Raw genomic sequence first — 7,294 nt, 5'->3', positions numbered from 1 at the left:
ACAATAAGAAATTCCCAATATCCTAAGTTATAAAAGAGTGAAAAAATATTTATTATGATGTATTGGTTATTTATAATAATAAAAATAATCATAAATTAGATAATTAATTGTCTTTTGTATCAAATTAAAAATATTAATACAATAAAAACTAAATTCAACATAGAATAAGAGTATTCACTTGTTGAGAGCATACATGAAATTTTCGGCATGTTAGTTTCTTGATAATTCTGAGGAGGCAGTCTAATAATTTTTAATTAGTAGGAAAGAATTAAAATTAAAAGTTGCTAGGGTCAATGCCATGCTAGAATATGTTGCTTTTATGTGTCACTTTGTTTTCTTTTTATCCATTTATTCTGTTTTCACTCGTACAACGACTTCTTAACTTGCATAAATCTAAGATTCTTTAAGAATATAATAAAATTTTTATGAGTGCTAAGATTTATTTTTTTAATGATTTTCTCTTTGTTTAGTGATTTTTTACTGTGACGAGAGCTAAAGAAAATTGGCTTATATATTTTGAACGATTTTATATATCAAAATTCAATTAAACTCACTTCCTGACGCTAGAGATGAAAATGGCAGCGACTTGAAGAACATATGGTGACTTCAATATTAGCCTCTCTTTCTCCTGCTTCTTAATTTTTATTTATTTATTTATTTTAACATTGTTTTGAAATATGTATATTTATCAATTGAATGAAAAAAAAAAAATAATAGCATGGTAAATTAGTTAGAAACACACAAAAATTTAGTCGAATATCACAGGCGACGACACCGCAATTCTGAGACAGGTACAAACCCTGCAATACTAATGGCCCAAGTGTGGTATTGTTAGAACCAATAATTAACCAGTTATCAAAGACAGAAGAGGAGTAATCAAAGCTAGTTCTAATATTGATGGTGGCAGAGAGATAAAATTTGTCCCAGAAATCAATTTTTGTGAGGTTCTATGATATCCACAGAGTTTATTCAGCCACTGTCGAACCCATTTTTTAGTAGTTCACAAGTTCCTAGTCGTTATTTTTAAGGGAGATTCTACCGTTCTGACCTATATTATCAGCATGGGATGATGATAATGCGTGACGACTTGGGAGCATGACACTTAGTTAATAGCTCTTTTTTTTGTTGATGTTGTTTATTTTCCGTTCCCATCACTTTGTTTAGTTATGATTAATGAAATTGTTAAATATTTTTTGTTTGTGGGCTGATAATAGACCATAGTGAATAATATTTCATACCATTCCCAATAAAATAAGAAAACATTATCCCAAATAAAAAATATAAATTCTTTTTATTTGTTTAATAATTAAAATTTGCTAAAGAATAGAACTTTTTTTGGGGACTACTCACATCAAGATGCACAAAATAACTTTTTTTTAAGATTATGCATGAGAATATGACAAGTGTCCTCAGTTGTGTTTTGGTTTATTTGAACCGATTATTATAAAAAAAAAGCCAAATTTTATAACCAAACCTTATAGATAGAATTGATTAATTTGGTTCATTTTAACCGATTTTTTTACTTTTACATTAAAAATAAGATTTTTTTGGACAAATACAATATTTGGCTTGGAAAGTTTATGTTAAAAAAACAATGAAAAGAGCCATAATTGATCCTTACATCTCACAAAAAAAATTCATTACAAATTATGCATCAGTTTGCAGGTTCCTTATTATTTCTCAGTTTAAAGGTGCTGCACAGTTTTTTGCTGTTGGTGTTGGTAAATCCATGGAATGTCACAGAGGTTGCTGCTTCTATTGGTTATGCATTGGATATGCCAGCTGATGAAAGAAAAAAATGGCATTACAGAGCAGAGCAAATTATGATGAAATCGGTAAATTGCAGCATAGCAGAGCTTCCTGGAGAAGATGAAATCGGTAGCAGCAGCAAGAAAGAAGAATCGACACAGAAGGGGAGGAATTATGATGCCGCTGAGAAACTGAGAGTGTTAACTAGACTCCGAAAATGGTGATGGGCCTCGGATAAAACAGCATCACTGTCGGCGAAGATCCAGGCAAAGGCGAGGAAGCAGGCTAACGGAGGCAGCAACTGGATGGGAAATGGCGAGGAGGCAAGTCGCATATTGGAAAATGGAGTTCTCTCATCGCATCGCTGGGTCCCTCATCCAAATAGTTGCGTCGCCGGAGCACCAACACGGACAGAACCGTGGAAAGAAGACGAACTAAACTAAGCAAGAGAAGGAGAAGTGAAGCTACGGAAAGGAAGAATGAGACCTGAGACGACCATTTGGGGCACGAGAAACTGCAAGAGAGTAGAAGTTGGATGGCATCTGCGATAAGGGAGAAGAACCGATCAACGGAACCAGGCAACCAACGCCTCTAGCTCGAGGAAGAAGGAGATCGATGCAGATCTTCTGGCTGGTGGGTTGGGTTGGGTGGGGTTCAGGTTGCTTTCTGGGTTGGTAAAAAAAAAAATTAAGCATGCCAAGGACTGGTTTATTTAAACCGAATGGCGTCGAACTGGATTTAAAAAACTGGGTTTGGAGAATAATTTATTAATTGGTTATTAAAAATTTACCAATAACAGAGTGACACGTTATCAACTTTAAAAAAAGTTGTTTCATGCCTCTTGATGTGAGTCTCCCCCACTTTTTTTTACGTTGAAATACATAAAATAGATTATTTTATTTTATTTAAGAATTTCAATTCACTTGTCTTTATCTTTTTAAAAATATAAAATGTTAAAAATATTTTTTTTTTATAAATAAGTGTCTAGCAAAAATAATTTTATCAAAGATAGAGTTATTTACAAATCAAATGAGAATTTAACATATTTAATCGTTCTAATGGGTGATGGAGGAAAATTGAATTTCGCACAAACTAACCAGCAAGTATATCGGGTCGTATCAAGTAGTAAAACTCACGTGAGTGAGGTCGATCCCACGAGGATTGATGAATCAAGTAACTATAGTGAAATGATTAGTCTAGTCAAGCTAACAAGTGATGAATTGAGTGAAATTGGATCAACAGAAAATAAATTGCAGGAAATCTAAAGTGCTGAAAGTAAGTGAGAAATAACAGAGAACAAGATTCATCAGGGATTGGAGATATCATAGTCCATCATGAATCAAATGGGTCTCAACTTCTTTCTCAATCATATGAGTAAATCTATGGCGGATTGGAATTGATTGGATCCCAATTCCTTGGCAATCCAATCTCTCTAATCACAATCAATCTTTTCAATTTCTTGATCCAATTGTCATGAAAAGAGGTTAAGCGCATGTCTCTCATCCATAAGCCACACAAATTCTCAAGATCTCAATTCCTCCCGAATAGTGTTGATCAAGAGAGTTGTGAGAGATGGAGCTTCAGTTCTAATTTCCATGATTCCCCTTCCGAGGCTCACATGGAAATTCAATGGATCCAAACCCCCTTCCGGAGTGAATGGATCAAATCAAAACAGAATTTATCTCTTAGCTACCCAAGCGGATTGAGAAGAAGAAGAATTTTATTAATCCATTAGAATCACAATAGAGCTCCTCCCCCTAATGAATTGGGGTTTAGTGGATCATAGCTCTAAGAATACTTGCAGGAAATTTAAATTGCATGAATAGTAAATCAAGCTCAATATGAACGGAAATGTAAAATTGCAGAGGAATAGAAGTGCAGGAAATTGAAATTGCATAAAGTAAATGAAGTTCAATACAAGCTGAAATGTAAAAGTGCAGAAGAGAAAAAGTCTATCAAACTAAAATTCTAAGCTAAGCTATGTGGAGTCTCTAATCCTCCAGCCTCTACTCCTACTCCTACTACCAGTGCTCTACTACTACCAGTAGATAGGGGTGGCAAACGGGCCTAAACCCGCCCGGCCGGTCCGCGTAACCCGCCAAAAAAGTGGGCTGGGCTAGAAAATTGGGACCGCCGAATAGCAAAAGCCCGCCTAACCCGCACCGCTTAAACCGCAGGCTTTGGCGGGGTGGGGCGGGTGATGCACGAAATTGTGATTATCAACAATGGCGCCAAAGACTTGGTTCTCTCAAACGTGAATCACACTTTGTCACAACTTCGCACAACTAACCAGCAAATGCACTGGGTCGTCCAAGTAATAAACCTTACGTGAGTAAGGGTCGATCCCACGGAGATTGTCGGCCTGAAGCAAGCTATGGTCACCTTGTAAATCTCAGTCAGGCGGATTCAAATGGTTATGGTGAATTGATAATAAAAATATAAATAAAATATAAACTAGGATAGAGATACTTATGTAATTCATTGGTGAGAATTTCAGATAAGCGTATAGAGATGCTTTCGTTCCTCCTGAACCTCTGCTTTCCTGCTGTCTTCATCCAATCATTCCTACTCCCTTCCATGGCAAGCTGTATGTTGGGCATCACCGTTGTCAATGGCTACATCCCGTCCTCTCTGTGAAAATGGTCCAATGCGCTGTCACTGCATGGCTAATCATCTGTCGGTTCTCGATCATACTGGAATAGGATTTACTATCCTTTTGTGTCTGTCATTATGCCCAGCACTCGCGAGTTTGAAGCTCGTCACAGCCATCCCTTCCCAGATCCTACTCGGAATACCACAGATAAGGTTTAGACTTTCCGGATCTCAGGAATGGCCGTCCATGGATTCTAACTTATACCACGAAGATTCTAATATCTCGGACTCGGTCCTCTATATTAGATATCTAAGAGATATTCATTCTAGCTTGTTTGCATGTAGAACGGAAGTGTTTGTCAGGCACGCGTTCATAAGTGAGAATGATGATGAACGTCACATAATCATCACATTCATCATGTTCTTGGGTGCAAATGAACATCTTAGAATAGGAATAAGCTTGAATTGAATAGAAAAATAATAGTACTTTGCATTAATTCATGAGAAACAGCAGAGCTCCACACCTTAATCTATGGTGTGTAGAAACTCTACCGTTGAAAATACATACGAACAAGGTCCAGGCATGGCCGGATGGCCAGCCCCCTGAACATGATCAAAGGATCAAAAGATAATCCCCCGATGATCCAAAGATGTAAATACAATAGGAAAAAGTCCTATTTATAATAAACTAGTTACTAGGGTTTACAAAAATGAGTAAATGATGCAGTAATCCACTTCTGGGGCCCACTTGGTGTGTGCTTGGGCTGAACATTGAGCTTTACACATGTAGAGGCTTCTCTTGGAGTTGAACGCCAGGTTGTAACCTGTTTCTGGCGTTTAACTCCACTTTGCAACCTGTTTCTGGAGTTTAACTCCAGAATGCAACATGGAACTGGCGTTGAACGCCAGTTTGCGTCATCTAAACTCGAACAAAGTATAGACTATTATATATTGCTGGAAAGCCCTGGATGTCTACTTTCCAACGCAATTGAGAGCGTGCCATTTAGAGTTTTGTAGCTTCAGAAAATCCACTTTGAGTGCAGGGAGGTCAGAATCCAACAGCATCTGCAGTCCTTCTTCAACCTCTGAATCTGATTTTTGTCTACTCCTACTCCTACTACCAACGCTCTACTACTACCAGCAGAGCTCCTTTCATCTTCAAAAACTTCTCTATTTAAACTTTTCTTCTCATCCCCAAATGGGTCTTCAAGTACTTGGATGTGGGCCTTGGCCTCTGTTAAAGCTAGTTGAGAGTGGCTCTAATTGACGTTGATGAAGACGTTTGGCAAACTAATGTTCATAAGCTTGCATGGGTGCCAAATTGAATTGAAGTTGGTGAAAACGTTAGTGACCAACGTTTGAGTCAAACGTTACTAAAAAATTGAATTCTGGATGTTGCCAGTGACGTTTGACTCAACGTTGGAGCACCAACGTTTGCTTAGTCACGTGTGCGCGTGACCCACGCGTACGCGTGAAGGCTGAAATTTTGCCAATCCACGCGTACGCGTCACCCACGCGTACGCGTCCCTTGCCATTTTTCCATTTCCACGGGTACGCGTCACCCACGCGTACGTGTCATATCAAATTTTTCCGAGGATGGCATCGCAGACGTTGGATCTAACGTTGGATCACCAATGTTACCTCCAACGTTGGCATTTTCACGCGTGTGCGTCACCCACGCGTACGCGTGGATTGCAAGTTTTCCAAGCTCACGCGTACGCGTCGCCCACGCGTGCGCGTCGATGCGATTTTTCCAACTTCAAATTTTGAGATTTTATCGAAGATGTTGGACTCAACGTTGGACCACCAACGTTAGGTCTAACGTTGGCACCCTTTTTCCTCAACGTTGGACCCATAGTTGGAGTCCAACTTTGACTCCAACTATGCTCCTTTTTCTTGGCCACGTTTGAGGTCCAACTTTGGGCTCAAACATTGCCTCTTTCTTATAGTTTGAGGCATAGTTGGAGGTCCAACTATGCATCTTTCTTGGCCATGTTTGAGGCATAGTTGGAGGTCCAACTTTGGCTCCAACTATGCACCTCTTTTTCTTCATCAACGTTTGAGGTAACGTTGGACCACCAACTTTGGCTCTAACGTTACCTTCTCTGCTTCTTCCTTGCCATTCCTCTGCTTTTCTTCACCTATCATCAACCAAACACATGCATCAATGCCTTGCCAAATCACAAGATTTTGTATCATTCATAATAATCAAGTAAATCTTGCATAAATCTCATGAAAATGCACCAATTTAACAATGTTTGATTGAATCAAAACAAGCATGAAATTGTCATCCAAATACCTACTTATTGTCTAAGAAATGCATGAAAACCAAGTAAAAACTAATGAAAAAGACTTGTGAAACTAGCCTAAGATGACTTGTCATCACAACACCAAACTTAAATCTTGCTTGTCCCCAAGCAAGCAGTAAAACATAAGGAGAATGAATGAAAACAGAGAGAGGTATAAGCCTTTATTGGAAGACATTCAATTCTGGTTAATGGGGTTTTCATGCATGCTATCTTAGTGATTTTTATTTGCGGTTGAAGTATTGATACTCTTTTGGATCCTTACTTGAGTTACACAAAAAATGAGACTTGTTATTGCTTGGTCCTCAGTTTTTCTTGCTCTCTTTCTTTTGATTGAGATTTATTGCTTGTTGAGGCTAAATGCTATGTGTTAAGGCAGCTCCTTAAAGTAAGTTTTCAGCCAGCATTCCCATCCCAGTTCGTTCAAGATGCTAGGTGTTGAAACACCCCTAAGGGCTTACTTGCTCAAGCCTCTCCTTAGCACACACACATCACAGGCATTTAGCTTGTTTTATTCTTTGGACATTGATGCCTAGCACCTCTTTGGGTCACTAAATGCTCTGTCTCAAAGTAGCTCTTGATAGTGGATTTTCGGTTGGCAATCCCGGGTTAGTTAACCCAAGTTGAAAGGTGATGAAGCACCCCTT

The sequence above is a fragment of the Arachis ipaensis genome, chromosome B03 (genome assembly GCF_000816755.2).
Source record: "Arachis ipaensis cultivar K30076 chromosome B03, Araip1.1, whole genome shotgun sequence".
Taxonomy (NCBI): domain Eukaryota; kingdom Viridiplantae; phylum Streptophyta; class Magnoliopsida; order Fabales; family Fabaceae; genus Arachis; species Arachis ipaensis.
Note: the sequence above shows the minus strand (reverse complement) of the source record.